This window comes from Pelobates fuscus, chromosome 3, assembly GCF_036172605.1.
Source record: "Pelobates fuscus isolate aPelFus1 chromosome 3, aPelFus1.pri, whole genome shotgun sequence".
Lineage (NCBI taxonomy): Eukaryota > Metazoa > Chordata > Amphibia > Anura > Pelobatidae > Pelobates > Pelobates fuscus.
Window position 1 is genome coordinate 424,807,544 of NC_086319.1, and position 17,275 is coordinate 424,824,818.

Genomic DNA, 17,275 nt, shown 5'->3' on the forward strand with positions numbered 1-17,275 from the left:
TGCTGCCTGCCTGAGACATATCCCTGTTATCTACATCCTCTAGCAATAATGGTTGCGCATCACTCATTTCTTCAAACGGGTGTGTGAATAAATCCTCTGACATACCAAGTAAAGCGGCTGTGGTGCTAGTTTTGGTGGTGGCGGCAGGCGGGTGAGTGGTATCTTGAGAGGTGCCTGAAGCTAAGCTGGAGGAGGATGGTGCATCAAGGTTCCGAGCGGAGGCTGTACAAGATTGGGTGTCCTGTGTTAGCCAGTCAACTATGTCCTCAGAACTTTTCAAGTTCAGGGTACGTGGCTTCTGAAAACTGGGCATTATTCTAGGGCAAAAGGGAATCACAGCACCACGACCACGACGGCCCCTGCGGGGTGCCCTGCCTCTGCCTGTCATTTTTTGGGGGATTAGTGGTACTATGCGTGCAAGCTACTGTGAGACCAGATATGATTGGCAATGTGAACTGTAACAGTTCTGCAGAGCACACACTGTAGGCCTGACACACCCGCTTGAAGACAAGTAACTGCTATTCAATCTATAACAGTGAAAAACAAATGTTGGTTTTAAAAGCACGCTATAGAGACACCAGATATGATTGGCAATGTGCACTGGAACAGTTCTGGAGAGCACACGCTGAAGGAAGGACTGACAGAGCCACTTGAAGGACACTGACTGGCTGCTATTAGCTTACACTAGAAACCTTTTTTCTTTGTAAAAGCACGCTATAGAGACACCAGATATGATTGGCAATGTGCACTTGAACAGTTCTGCAGAGCACACACTGTAGGCCTGACACACCCGCTTGAAGACAAGTAACTGCTATTCAATCTATAACAGTGAAAAACAAATTTTGGTTTTAAAAGCACGCTATAGAGACACCAGATATGATTGGCAACTGTCAAAGCACGCTGGCACAGGTCTGCAGAGCACACGCTGAAGGAGGCCTGACACCCAGACGCTTGCAGACAACTAACTGCTCTTCTATTACAGTGAAAAAAATTATTTATTTTAAATCTAAAGCTTAAGCTATTGTAAAAACAGATATGAGTGGTGGCACTGGGCAAGAGGGCACAGTATCCACTGTGACCTCACACAGAAGCTGGCAGGCAGGCAACTGCTCTTCTATTACAGTGGAAACAAAATTTTGGTTTTAAAAGCACGCTATAGAGACACCAGATATGAGTGGCAACTGTCAAAGTACGCTGGCAGGGTTGTGCAGGGCACACGCTGAAGGAAGGCCTGACAGAGCCGCTTGAAGGACACTGACTGGCTGCTATTAGCTTACACTGGAAACCTTTTTTCTTTGTAAAAGCACGCTAAAGAGACACCAGATATGATTGGCAACTGTCAAAGCACGCTGGCACAGGTCTGCAGAGCACAAGCTGAAGGAGGCCTGACACCCAGACGCTTGCAGACAAATAGCTGCTCTTCTATTACAGTGAAAAAAATTATTTCTTTTAAATCTAAAGCTTAAGCTATTGTAAAAACAGATATGAGTGGTGGCACTGGGCAAGAGGGCACAGTATCCACTGTGAACCTCACACAGAAGCTGGCAGGCAGGCAACTGCTCTTCTATTACAGTGAAAACAAATTATTTATTTTAAATCTAAAGCTTAACCTATTGTAAAAACAGATATGAGTGGTGGCACTGGGCAAGTGGGCACAGTATCCAATGTGAACCTCACACAGAAGCTGGCAGGCAGGCAACTGCTCTTCTATTACAGTGAAAAAAAATTATTTCTTTTAAATCTAAAGCTTAACCTATTGTAAAAACAGATATGAGTGGTGGCACTGACTGTGCAAATGGGCAAGGCATCCAGCCTGACACAGAAGCTGGCAGGCAGGCAACTGCTCTTCTATTACAGTGAAAAAAAATTATTTCTTTTTAAATCTAAAGCTAACCTATTGTAAAAACAGATATGAGTGGTGGCCAGGGCCGGACTGGGATAAAAATTCGGCATGGGCATTTTTTTATCAGAGCGGCCCACTAAGAAGGGGCGGGGCAGAGAGGGTGTGTTTTGTCATCACTAACGACAAACACGCCCCCTTCTCAAAGTGCAGGCCAGGGCAGACCATGCGCAGAGCTCTGCTAAAGATATCTAGCGTGAGAAAAAAGCCCTGTATTTGTTCTGCACAGTGCAAGCAAATTTAATAACATGCTTGCACTGTGTTTCCTTGCAACTTGTCTCTGGTGTCTCTATAAATGGATACCAGGAGACAAAAATGCCAGGAAAGAGTATTGTGCATGTGTTTGGAGCTTGCTTGTGGGATTGTGTGTGTGTATAGTGTGAGCTGATTGTGGTGTGGTATTGTGTAATAAGGTCGGTTTTAGTCGTGTTGTGTTTGTGGTGTAATGTAATGCATATGTGGCTAGGGGCTGTAGAGAATGTGTGTATAGGGGATGTAACAAGTGTGTGCATACAGGCTATAGTGTGTGTGTGTGGGTGTGTGTATATATGTGATGTAGTGTTTGTAGAGAGTGTGTGTTTAGGGGTGTAGTATGCGTTTGCTTACAAGGAATCTAGTGTGTGTATAGGGGATCCAGAGTGTGTGTGTGTGTGTGTATATATATATATATATATATATATATATATATGTGTGTGTGTGTGTATGTTTGGAAGTATTGTGTATGTGTGTTGGGGAGGTTCTGTGTGTATGTGAGGGGTGCAGTATGTGTGTATGATGGATGCTGTGTATGATGTGTGTGAGGGTGCTGAGTGTGATGTGTGTGAGTCCTGAGTGTGATAGTGCTGTGGATGATGTGTGTGAGTGCTGAGTGTGATGTGTGTGAGAGTGCCGAGTGTGATAGTGCTGTGGATGATGTGTGTGAGTGCTGAGTGTGATGTGTGTGAGTGCTGTGTATGATGTGTTTTGTGATAGTGCTGAGTGTGATGTGTGTGTGAGTGCTGAGTGTGATGTGTGTGTGAGTCCTGAGTGTGATGTGTGTGTGAGTCCTGAGTGTGATGTGTGTGAGAGTGCTGAGTGTGATAGTGCTGTGTATGATGTGCGTGAGTGCTGAGTGTGATGTGTGTGATAGTGCTGTGTATGATGTGTTTTGTGATAGTGCTGAGTGTGATGTGTTTTGTGATAGTGCTGAGTGTGATGTGTGTGTGAGTCCTGAGAGTGATGTGTGTGAGAGTGCTGTGTGTGAGAGTGCTGTGTGTGAGTGCTGAGTGTGATGTGTGTGAGAGTGCTGTGTGTGAAAGTGCTGTGATGGGTTTGAGAGTGCTGTGTGTGATAGTAGTGAGAATGATGGGAGTGAGAGTGCTGTGTGTGATGGGAGTGAGAGTGCTGTGTGTGATGGGAGTGAGAGTGATGGGAGTGAGAGTGCTGTGTGTGATGGGAGTGAGAGTGATGGGAGTGAGAGTGCTGGGAGTGAGAGTGATGGGAGTGAGAGTGCTGTGTGTGATGGGAGTGAGAGTGATGGGAGTGAGAGTGCTGTGTGTGATGGGAGTGAGAGTGATGGGAGTGAGAGTGCTGGGAGTGAGAGTGATGGGAGTGAGAGTGCTGTGTGTGATGGGAGTGAGAGTGCTGTGTGTGATGGGAGTGAGAGTGCTGTGTGTGATGGGAGTGAGAGTGCTGTGTGTGCTGTGTGTGAATGTTAGAAGGGATTGAGTGTTGGGGGGGTAAAATAAAATGTAGCATTATGCCCCCCCTCCCTTCTTACCTGTAGCCTGGGAGGTGGGGGGGGTACCGGCACGCTGGTGAGTGAGAGGGGGGGACCGGCACGCTGGTATCTTCCCTAGCGGTCCAGTGGGTGAGTGAACTCTAGCCTGCGAGGCTAGAGTTCACTCTCGCGAGATCCGGTCGTTGCCATGGCAACGCGCCGGATCTCGCGAGAGGAACCCGGCGGAGCTGCAAGATAGAGCTCCGCCGGGTCCTCTCCCTCCCTCCCCAGCCGCATGTCTCTCCAAGTGGGCCGGTGAGGGAGATCTCTGATCTCCTCACCGGCCCTTCATTGAAAACAGCGGGGCCGGCGCTCGGATAGTGCCGGCCCTGCATAGACCGGCAGGGGAGATCCTGGGACTTCCCCTGCCGGCCTCGGCCCCTGGCCACCGCGGCCCACCGGGCATTTGCCCGGTGTGCCCGATGGCCAGTCCGGGCCTGGTGGTGGCACTGGGCAAGTGGGCACAGTATCCAATGTGAACCTCACACAGAAGCTGTCAGGCAGGCACCTGCAATTACATTACACAGGAAAAAAAAAAAAAGCAGCCTGATGTTATAGCCCTAAAAAGGGCTTTTTGGGGTGCTGTCCTTGCAGCAGAGATCAGATGAGTCCTTCAGGATTGTAGTGGACACTGAATACCCTAGCCTAGCTATCAATTTCCCTATCTAATCAGCAGCAGCTAAACTTTCCCTCCTCTCACTAAGCATGCATCTTCCGAATGAATCGAAAATGGATGCTGGGAGGGAGGGAGGTTGGAGGGTGTGGAAGGGAGGGAGTGCTGCTGATTGGCTGGAATGTGTCTGCTGACCGAGAGGCACAGGGTCAAAGTTTGCCCAATGATGACGAATAGGGGGCGGATCGAACTGCGCATGTGTCCGCCCGCCGCGGCGAACGCGAACACGCTAAGTTCGCCGGGAACTGTTCGCCGGCGGACAGTTCGGTACATCACTAAATGTCAGTTCTGAGCTTTATAAACAGATAAATTCCTTTTATTAATGAACTCTTATATTTGAGCTCCCGAGATATAACGACCCTTAGTAAATAACCAATTCTAACGTCAGCTAACATTCAGAGATTGTTACCAAAAATTACAATTCATCCGCAAATTCCCAGTTCATTGATCTAATGTGGCTATACTGGCCTAAATTGGGAAATTCATTTAGAAATTTACTGTGCACTTAATTTGAAAAATCATTTTAAATTCAATTTTAAAATCCACCTTGGAATTGCTTTCAATTATCAACTGAAGAACCTTGTGAGTGTATATTCACACTCGATAATAATCTTCACTCACCTGTCCCCAAACAAGTCACTGACATTTGGAGTGTACACTAACTCTCTCACCCAATAATAATCCCCACTCACTTGTCCCCTGACTTGTAACTGTATACTCACTGTCACTCTAATAAGTTTAACTCAACTTTTACATCACTGGCACACACCATGTATACTCACTCACACATCAACTAATACTCCTCACTCACCTGTCTCCACACAAAGAGAGAAGAAAGTTCTTGCAATTAAAGTAATTTTATTGCTTTAGCAGAATATAAGCAGAATCAATGATAGAAAGGATTAAATAACTGGACCGTCCCAATCTTCAGCTTGAACTTGTGTCCCCCACAACAACTCATTAACAGGACTCTCTATATTTTCTTGGCAACACGCTCTGCGATATCACTGGTCTTGTCCCATTGAGGTCCCAAGCTGGTTCGCCCCATCACTGATTTCACTCTATCGATGTCGCAAGGATGAGTCACCCATCATTGACCTTGTTCAAAAGATGTCACGGGCAGGGTCTCTCTATCAGAAGAAACTGGACACATGGAGAAGTATCTGCTGTAACAGCAACTTCAAGGCAGCGGAAGGGAGGAAGACTTCTTAATCATTTTTAATCATCATAACTGAATGTAGGAGACTGATTGAGATGTGAGCAGGCAAAGGAACATTCAAGGGACCCGGGGAGGTTGTTAGCTGGTAATAAAGCAGGCAGACTGTGACTTGGCAATTAGTAGGTCACTCAGCATCACAGGGAATGATGTGCTTCACAGAATTGACTCTATCATTCCAGTCGATATCAACATAATTAGGCATATGGTCTCCAGGCAGAGCCACCATTCTTGCTCCTTCATAGTATTTCTTCTCATATAGGATCCACACTCCGCCCTTCACTTTGTGAGATGAAACCATGTTCTCCATCTCATAATGTTCTAAATTGTCTGAGTTTTTTTTCAGGGTTATGCTTTTGCCACGATAAAAGATATGCTCGAAAAGAGTGATCTCTGGATCGTATAGGCCACCTTTCACAACTCTCACCGAGCGGATCTTTCCTTCAAAGTGTGGGATTGAATGGTGTTCACCTGGTTTTAGGATTTGAAATTCACCTTTGTAGTTTTTCTCGGAAAACAGAACCCAGGGATCTCCTGTGATTCTGAGGGACTTGGTTTTATCAAGAAATCCCACCAATGACAAATTACTTGTATCAACTTCTACGCACACAGACTGTCCCTTCATGTCTTCAAACTCAAACAGCTCCAGGGAATTCATGATGACTCTTGGCTTGATGTGTAATTTTGACGTGATGTGTAATCTCTTTGCAGTCAGTTTGAGGTGTTCTCTTGTTTGCTCCAGGATCTTATTTATACTGTGAGTGTTGAGGTTGTTGTGTAAATGATCACCGAGATAAGGAGGTGACTCCTTTTCCAGCGAATTGTTACTTCATAAGAAAATGGAATTTTATACAATTAAATGGAACATATTTTATTAGAAAACATCGTTTAGAGGTTTATAGTACTTTATGGAGTTTATGGTCCTCTTTAGTTCAGAATCAATAAAATATCACTATAAAGCAAATTCCATTAGTTATATTAGCTTCTGAATAACTCAACTCTGCAACTGAAATACATCTGTCTGTCTGTCTGTCTGTCTGTCTGTCTATCTGTCTGTCTGTCTGTCTGTCTATCTGTCTGTCTGTCTGTCTGTCTGTCTGTCTTTATGAATATTTTGTATAGTTGCATACATACATAAGTTAGAAGATAATATTCCAATAGTAGGAAATTAATGTAAAATGTGCAGTTAACACGTGTATAGTATGACAATGCACTCAGCAATTTAGATTAAATATACCAAATAAACAGAAAAGTAAAAAAAAAGTTTTTTGACCCGAAACTGGGATTCCATGTGAAGGAAGACAGAGGGAAAGCACTTATTAATAATATTACATAGAAACATAGAAACATAGAAACATTGAATGTGACGGCAGATAAGAACCATTCGGCCCATCTAGTCTGCCCAATATTTCTAAATACTTTCATTAGTCTCTGGCCTTATCTTATAGTTAGGATAGCCCAGGGGTCAAGTCCTGGGTAAAAAAGTGCAGGAACTCACCCAAGATCCACTCCCCGCCCCCCCTCACCCCCAAAAAAATGATACGCTTGTATGCAGGGGCTGAGTAAGGGCACGGGGCTGAAGAGGGGGACAGGAGCTGAGGAAGAGCTACAGGAGCTTAGGAGGGGGGGCATGGGCTGAGGAAGGGGATAGGGGCTGAGGTAAGGGATAGGGGCTGAGGTAAGGGATAGGGGCTGAGGTAAGGGATAGGGGCTGAGGTAAGGGACAGGAGCGGAGGTAAGGGACAGGAGCGGAGGTAAGGGACAGGAGCGGAGGAAAGGGACAGGGGCGGAGGAAAGGGACAGGGGCGGAGGAAAGGGACAGGAACTGAGGGGCGGAGGAAAGGGACAGGAACTGAGGGGCGGAGGAAAGGGACAGGAACTGAGGGGCTGAGGAGGGGGAGGAGTGGGACAGGGGCTGAGGAAGGGGACAGGGGCTGAGGAAGGGGGACAGGGGCTGAGGAAGGGGGACAGGGGCTGAGGAAGGGGGACAGGGGCTGAGGAAGGGGGACAGGGGCTGAGGAAGAGGGACAGGGGCTGAGGAAGAGGGGCAGGGGCTGAGGAAGGGGACAGGGGCTGAGGAGGGGGACAGGGGCTGATGCTCGTATGCAGGGGCTGAGTAAGAGCACGGGGCTGAGTAAGGTGGACAGGGGCTGAGTAAGGTGGACAGGGGCTGGGGAAAGGGACTAAGGAGGGAGACAGGGATTGGGGAGGGGGGACAGGGCCTTAAATAGGGGGACAGGGACTGAGGTGGGAGACAGGGACTGAGGTGGGAGACAGGGACTAAGTAAGGTGACAGTGCTGTGGAAAAAGGGACAGGAGCTTAGGAGGAGGGGGGGACATGGGTTGAGGAAGGGGCCATGGGCTGAGTAAGGTGGCAGGGCTGAGGAAGAGGGACAGGAGCTTAGGAGGAGGGGGGGCATGGGCTGAGGAAGGGGCCATGGGCTGAGGAAAGGGACAGGGGCTGAGGATGGGGACAGAGGCTGAGGAGGGGGGCAAGGGCTGATGAAGGGAGCAGGGGCTGGAGGAGGGGGACAGGGACTGAGAAGGGGGACAGGGACTGAGGAGGGGGGAGCAGGGCCTTAAATAGGGGGACAGGGACTGAGGAGGGAGACAGGGACTGAGGAGGGGGGACAGGACCTTAAATAGGGGGACAGGGACTGAGGAGGGAGACAGGGACTGAGGAGGGGGGACAGGACCTTAAATAGGGGGACAGGGACTGAGGAGGAGGACAGGCACTGAGTAAGGGGATAGGGCTTGAGGAGGGGGACAGGGACTGGGGAAAGGGACTAAGGAGGGAGACAGGGATTGGGGAGGGGGGACAGGGCCTTAAATAGAGGGACAGGGACTGAGGTGGGAGACAGGGACTGAGGTGGGAGACAGGGACTGAGGTGGGAGGACAGGGACTGAGGAGGGAGGACAGGGACTGAGGAGGGGGGAAAGGGCCTTAAATAGGGGGACAGGGACTTAGGAGGGGGGACATGGACTGAGGAGGGGGACAGGGACTGAGGAGGGGGGACAGGGCCTTAAATAGGGGGACAGGGACTTAGGAGGGGGGACATGGACTGAGGAGGGGGACAGGGACTGAGGAGGGGGGACAGGGCCTTAAATAGGGGGACAGGGACTTAGGAGGGGGGACATGGACTGAGGAGGGGGACAGGGACTAAGTAAGGTGACAGTGCTGTGGAAAAAGGGACAGGAGCTTAGGAGGAGGGGGGGACATGGGTTGAGGAAGGGGCCATGGGCTGAGTAAGGTGGCAGGGCTGAGGAAGAGGGACAGGAGCTTAGGAGGAGGGGGGGCATGGGCTGAGGAAGGGGCCATGGGCTGAGGAAAGGGACAGGGGCTGAGGATGGGGACAGAGGCTGAGGAGGGGGGCAAGGGCTGATGAAGGGAGCAGGGGCTGGTGGAGGGGGACAGGGACTGAGAAGGGGGACAGGGACTGAGGAGGGGGGAGCAGGGCCTTAAATAGGGGGACAGGGACTGAGGAGGGAGACAGGGACTGAGGAGGGGGGACAGGACCTTAAATAGGGGGACAGGGACTGAGGAGGGAGAAAGGGACTGAGGAGGGGGGACAGGACCTTAAATAGGGGGACAGGGACTGAGGAGGAGGACAGGGACTGAGTAAGGGGATAGGGCTTGAGGAGGGGGACAGGGACTGGGGAAAGGGACTAAGGAGGGAGACAGGGATTGGGGAGGGGGGACAGGGCCTTAAATAGAGGGACAGGGACTGAGGTGGGAGACAGGGACTGAGGTGGGAGACAGGGACTGAGGTGGGAGGACAGGGACTGAGGAGGGAGGACAGGGACTGAGGAGGGGGGAAAGGGCCTTAAATAGGGGGACAGGGACTTAGGAGGGGGGACATGGACTGAGGAGGGGGACAGGGACTGAGGAGGGGGGACAGGGCCTTAAATAGGGGGACAGGGACTTAGGAGGGGGGACATGGACTGAGGAGGGGGACAGGGACTGAGGAGGGGGGACAGGGCCTTAAATAGGGGGACAGGGACTTAGGAGGGGGGACATGGACTGAGGAGGGGGACAGGGACTAAGTAAGGTGACAGTGCTGTGGAAAAAGGGACAGGAGCTTAGGAGGAGGGGGGGACATGGGTTGAGGAAGGGGCCATGGGCTGAGTAAGGTGGCAGGGCTGAGGAAGAGGGACAGGAGCTTAGGAGGAGGGGGGGCATGGGCTGAGTAAGAGCACGGGGCTGAGTAAGGTGGACAGGGGCTGAGTAAGGTGGACAGGGGCTGGGGAAAGGGACTAAGGAGGGAGACAGGGATTGGGGAGGGGGGACAGGGCCTTAAATAGGGGGACAGGGACTGAGGTGGGAGACAGGGACTGAGGTGGGAGACAGGGACTAAGTAAGGTGACAGTGCTGTGGAAAAAGGGACAGGAGCTTAGGAGGAGGGGGGGACATGGGTTGAGGAAGGGGCCATGGGCTGAGTAAGGTGGCAGGGCTGAGCAGATACAGCAGAGAAGGAGAGGCTGGAGCCATACTTATTAATTACTAAACAGGGCTGGAAGAACATCTGGGGTATAGAAGTATCACATAACACCAAGTTCCAGCAGCTACTAAAACTGGAAGCTGACCACTGCATGCTCCCAGAACTGGAACAAGTCACCTTCATGGTGTGACATATCCAACAACGAGTAGCCCACATGTCATGGTCTACACCCTCTGGATAAAGAAATAACATCTCTGCATGAACACTTAGCAGCACAACGTACACCACTAATAGCAGGCCCCCACAATGACTGGCTAACACAAGGCAGTAAAATACTAACCATTAAAGACCATCACAAGAGAACATCACCATCATATTAATATAACTAGATTATCTCTAGCATAAAGAATAGAGAAAGATACATATTCTGGTGAAAAGAATGGTCAACAGAGTATTACTAACACACAATTTGTTACAATAATTCAAATGCAAGTGGGCAGATGGTGTTAATTGCCTCTATTTCCAATCAAACACTTGATCTCGATTTTTCATAAGGATAGATACAGACAATACCCAAAATGATAGTAATAAAGCAAAATCAAAACTGCGTAACTAATAAAAACTTATATAAACAGGGGTCAAAAGAGGTCAAATAAAATGTAAAAACAGAGAAAGAATAGTACAATTTCATAAAGTCTGAGAGAGAACACGTAAAGGATCACAATAGTGTTAGAAACACAGATATGAATTCCTGTAGTGTTAAAACAGCTATTTAGGTATTCGAACCCTGTGGCGAAACCGACCTCGCCACGTGTCCTTGGAGGGGGCTGCTTGCCTGCCTCTTGCCTTTGGACTATGGACCAGACTTTATGTGAATGTGTTAACCCAGATAGCTATGCCATGGAGCCCATTCGTGTAGTTAAAGACTTCGGCTCCATGGCAATTGAACTGTGTGAATAGGATCGACTGTTACAAACCCCCTCAGTCTTTCTCCGCCTTAATGGCTGAGATCATTCCACGTAATGATCTCAGCCAATCCAATGTTTTTTCATAGGAGACTATAGTGCGCCAATCAACCTCTCCTTAGAGAGATACATTGCATCAACACATCTCTATAGGAAACATTCAGCGCCTCCGTGCAAAGAATGTAGGTTCTGCACACTGTGCGGCACTGCCCCCGGAAGCACCTCTAGTGGCCGTCTGAGTGAATGCATCTAGAGGTGTAACAAGCCAGCAATGTAAGCACTGCATTTTCTCTGAAAAAGTAGTGTTTACATTAAAATGACTGCAGGGACAGGTTATAGACCCCAGAATCACTCCATTAAGCTATAGTGGTTCTGGTGACTATAGTGTCCTTTTAACAAATAGGTTCATTGTATAGAGATTGCTGCTGTTAATAAATATAGCAACATTTAGTTACACGTCATAAGGTGCTTTGTCATTTTGGTTCTTTCAGGATTTCCAATTAATTTGTTATTATTCATTTTTTTCACCAGAATATGTATGTCTGTCTGTTTTTTTGCCAGAGATACTCTAGTTTTATTATATTCTTAAGGGCTGAGATGTACGGACTGATGCTATATTTGAAGATCCTTTTTCCATTTTGTATAATTTTTTTGAACAACGCCATCATATTCTTGAAGATCGCTGAGCATATGAGTCAATACATGAGCAATACTCAGAAGAGGATGGGAAACAAACTTAGAGGCTCACAACTCCAACTACTGGAAGGCCAAGTAGTCACATGGGATTTCAAGACCAGACAGGCCAATCTGTGCACAGCCTGAGTTGATTATAAGAAAACCTATGACACAGTGCCACACGCATGGGTACTGGAATGTTCAGCTTCTATAGAAGGTCAATAAGACGTAAAGAACCTTCAGTAAGTACTTGATGGGCAAGTGGAGAAAAACTGTAGAAGACAATTCCAGAACAATTACACACGTGAACATCAAACATCAAGTATAAGGAGGTTTGCTTTAAGGTTAGGCCTTAACCTGCTCTACCAGATCATCGTGAAGAGTGGATACGGATACAGCTGCTATCAGCCACCTTCTCTGCATGGACAACATCAAGCTGTAAGCCAAGAAGGAGTGGACATTGACTCAATTATCCACCTCCCTAGGATAGACAGAAAGGACATCAGACTATATAGCTGTGGGATCAGATTGAAGTTACTTGTAAACACGTTTTTATCAATGATTGGTTAAATACAAGTATGGCTGTGTGGAAGAATACATATTGCTCAGTGATATATGTTAGATTAATGCAAGTAATTGTATTAATGCTGTCTCCGCAGTGTCCTTATTGAGAGCTAGATTAACTCTCCCGTGGAGACCACACGTGGATGTTCTTCAATAAACCACATAAACTGACCTCAGTGTTCTCTCTTGACTGTGTGTAGAGAAAAGAAAATGACCGACCCTGGTTTAATAGGAAAGCTGTTAAAAAGCTCATAATACAATTCTAATCAATTCAGTACATAAATTAATATGATTTACTTATTGTTCGGTTCAATCATGAAAGGTAGTCTTGGAAGGTTGCATTATGGGTCACTAGATTCAGTTCTCCACTGGCAGACATTTAGCAACATGAGAGAGAGCAGGAAAAATCTCCAGGCTGCTATGGATTAGAATTCTGTAGAAGAAGTTAATGAATGAAATAGGTTACATATAACTATATAGAACTATAACTACATTGTAAAATCAGCCACCTCTTTACCCAAATGGTTTGTGTGGGCGTGAGACGTAAAGGATTATTTAGATAAAAAGTAGGTTCCTTTTCCAGCTAACTGTAATTTCATGAGAAAATTGCATTTTCTAAGTTTATCCATTACCTCTGCATAGCATTTAAAATCTTTATTACACTGTTTGCTGATAAACACCCACAAATTCACCTTTTTTTTTTTTTTTCAATAAAACATTTTGATTGACATTTTTACAAGATATATTCAACAAAGACGAACACTCATAAAAAGGAGCAATATGACACATATCCATAGTACAGTGCATGATTACGATGAATAAAAGAAAACAAATGTCAAATAAAACGTCTATTAAATAGAAAACGTATTAACTGAAACCTTGCGTTACTCGCAGTCCTGTAGTTACAATAAAGAATGCCTTCCCGAATGGACATTGCATTAATTGAACCTCAATGCAGGTCCTTCAATACACAAAATGCCCATGAATCGACATATGTGGCGAAAGTAACTTCGTCACTGGTTTTTGGAGGGGCCTGTTTGCCAGCCTCCTGCCCTGCGACTATGGCCCTGGGATGTATTGCCCTTTAAGGAACTGCGTTGGGGCTTACGGACTGATATTATACTGTTACTGACCCTTTAAGAACTGTATTTGGGCATAATGGATTTTTATAATGCTGTTTCTGGCCCATTAATTACTTTGGAGCATGGTTGCAACTTTAAATTGGCACATCGGATACAGTCAAAGTGCCGCAGTAGTCGAAGTGGCCGCCATTCGACAAACGAACACGTGGCGGCGGCCATCTGTGTTCATTCAAACGAGGTCAGCGGTATGTGTAGCCAAATCCATGGAACTGAAATCGGCTACACATTTCAACGAGCACCGCTGACCTTCTCCTGCACCGAGTTTTCAGCCACAGAGACTAAGTCCCGTTTGAATATTCAAACGCACATTCGAATGGGACTTAGTAATTGAAATTGAGCGACCGCACAGCCCAAATCTATGGAACTGTTTTGGGCAGGAAAATGTGCTTGCGGTCGGTCATAAAGGATTTCCAGCTAACTCTTTAACCCCTGGATGGAAATGGCTGGATATGTTTGTAAGTAAAGTGTGCTGAGTTTGAATATGTAATTGTTATGAAGATTGAATGTATAGTTTTAGAGTTATGAAAGTTGGGTAAAAAGTATGTTTTAACCCCTTAAGACCGCAGGACGTACCATGCCGTCCTTATTTGGGCGGCTCTAAACGCCGCAGGACGGCATGGTACGTCCTGGGCGGTCTTCAGCCCCACGTGGCCGGCGGCACATGGCCGCTGCAGATCGCGGTCGGGGGGCATGCCTGGCCCCCCAGGCAGCCCCCCTGTGCCCGGGGACCGCAGTCTGCAGCTTCCGATCGCAGTGACAGGCTGTCACTGCGATCGGTATTTACCATGTGTCAGCCGATTTTAAAATCGGCTGACACATGGAGCCGGCCGCGTTTTCACTGTGCAGATCGCGGTCGGGGGACATGCCTGGCCCCCCAGGCAGTCCCCCTGCGGTCAGTGACCGCGATCTGCAGAGTCTGATCGCAGGGAGAGGCTGTCTCTGCGATCTGAATGCAGAGACAGCCTCTCCCTGCGATCTGATCGCAGTGACAGCCTGTCACTGCGATCAGAGTTACTATGTGTCAGCCTATTGGCTGACCCATAGTAACTCCAATCAGGATCCCCCTGCAGATCGCGGTGGGGGGCATGCCTGGCCGCCCAGGCACTCCCCCTGTGGCCAATTACCGCGATCTGCAGGAAGTGATCACAGTGACAGCCTGTCACTGTGATCACTGATCCTGTGTGTCAGCCAGTGATGTAAAATCACTGGCTGACACTGTCTCTGCCCCTCTCCTCCCCTATTAACCCCTTAAAGTAAAAAACAATAAAAATTAAAGTTAAAAATAAAATACACTTACATCATTTATATATATATTATATATATGATCTATATATAATATATATATATATATATACGCACACATTTACACATACACTAAGTGTATTTTAATATTTATATATATATATATAATATATATATAATTATATATATATATATATTAATATCAAAATACACCTAGAAGGATATTGATTAAATATATACATAATTATAATTATATATATATATATATATATATATATATATATATATTATAATAAAAAATATGTAAATACGTAAAAAAAAAATTAAAAATATATATGTGTGTAATTTCGTTCTAACTGTATTTTGATATTAATATATATATATATATATATATATATATATATATATATCAAAATGCACGTAGAACAAAATAATATATATATGTATATACCCAAGTATATACGTATACATCACTATATGTATAACTATATATAAATAAAAAATAATAGTAAAAAAATTATATACATATATATACATATATATATACACACACACGTGTATATATAATAATTTTACATATATATTTATGTAATAATTTTACATAATTAGGTCCTTTTATTAATTACAATTTGCAGGACCTGCCTAACAACCCAGGCCGAAAGTATAGGGAATTTAATTTGCTAGCACTATATTTAACCCTATAACTTTCCAAGACACTATAAAACCTGTACATGGGGGGTACTGTTTTACTCGGGAGACATCGCTGAATACAAATATTTGTGTTTCAAAACCGTAAAATTTATTACAACAATGATATCGTCAGGGAAAGTGAAATTTATTGCATTTTTCGCACACAAACGGCACTTACACTGACGATATTTTTGCTGTCATACTTTTTACTGTTTTGAAACACAAATATTTGTGTTCAGCAAAGTCTCCCGAGTATAACAGTACCCCTCATGTACAGGTTTTATGGTGTTTTCAAAAGTTACAGAGTCAAATATAAGGCTTGCGTTTCAGTTTTTTCATAATGAAATTCGCCAGATTGGTTACATTGGCTTTGAGACCGTATAGTAGCCCAGAAATAAGAATTACCTCCATAATGGCATACCATTTGCAAAAGTAGACAACCCAAGGTATTGCAAATGGGGTATGTTCAGTCTTTTTTAGTAGCCACTTAGTCACAAACACTGGCCAAAATTGGCTTTCAAATTAGTTTTTTGCATTTTTCACACACAAACAAATATTAACGTTAACTTTGGCTAGTGTTTGTGACCAAGTGGCTACTAAAAAAGACTGGACATACCCCATTTGCAATACCTTGGGTTGTCTACTTTTGCAAATGGTATGCCATCATGGGGGTAATTTTCATTCCTGGGCTACCATACAGTCTCAAAGGCAACGTAACCAAACTGGCAAATTTCAATGTGAAAAAACTGAAAAGTGTAACATGCTATATTTGACCCTGTAACTTCCCAAAACACCATAAAACCCGTACATAGGGGGTACTGTTTTACACGTGAGACATCGCTGAATACAAATATGTGTATTTTATTGCAGTAAAAGCAAACAGTATTATGACATTCACAGTTAGAATGTCACATAGAACTAAGAAAATTTTAAAAAAATCATATTTTCTCTCATTTTTTTATATTTTATTCATATTACGTTATGTTCCATACCTAAATATTTGATGTTAAATGAAAGCCCTGTTTCCCCTGAACAAAATGATATATAATAAGTGTGGGTGCATTTAATATGAAAGAGGTAAATTATTGTTGAACAGACATATAGTCAAAATCTGTGGTTTGTTTACATTTTTTTTGGTTCACAACTTGTACATTTGGCTGCGGTCTTAAGGGGTTAAACTGTACGGATAATTGGGTTACCTCTCAGGCTAAGGGGAGGAGATGTGTGGGATGTAACAATTGTGTGATTGGCTAATGTGTAATTGTCTGTGGGCGTCTCCCTTGCATGGGAGAATTGCATAAAAGCAGAGTGTGTGCCATTAAACATCAGTTCTACTTCACCCTCAATCTAGAGTCCTGTCTCTTATTGGGGGAATTGCTATATCACTACAAGGGATTGCTATGCTCTGCATGCTCCCTTGGATAATCACTTCTAAGCTCTTTTAAGAACTTGTTCCTGCTTCACTCTCTTGGAGGAGATGTTCACCCACTGGAACCTGGAGCCTTGTAGTAGGTCCAGGGTGGGTAGGAGACGGCGAGACCCCAACCAAGCTGCGGCAGTTAGTGGGGTATGCGGTGGTTGTGGTGTCTGCGAGCGCTTGGAGCCCTCTGTAAGCGCTAGGAGCATCCTTCAACGGAGGTACCCAGTCGGGGTGCCAGGTGATCCGTTACAACATACAAGAGGAAAAGGAAATCAAAAGTAGAAGCAGAAAGCTGCAATAAGAGAGATACAGGTTAAAGAATAAAAGAGAGAAGAAAGCTAAAGCTCCCAAAGAACACCCCAAAAATGTTCACTTTTGGCCCTAGGCCCCCAACGGAATGCTCCCCTCTCTAAACCATCTTCCCCTATAGATCAAACCCCAAATTACCCAGCATGGAACAGAATTCCTCCCACAATCCCCAAATCCTATCATAGGCTTTCATGGTTTCTATTGCAGAGTTTGCCATTGTTACGGTTGCCTCCAGGCTGGCTGGAAGTTGGACCGTAGAAAGGATGCTCCTAGCGCTCACC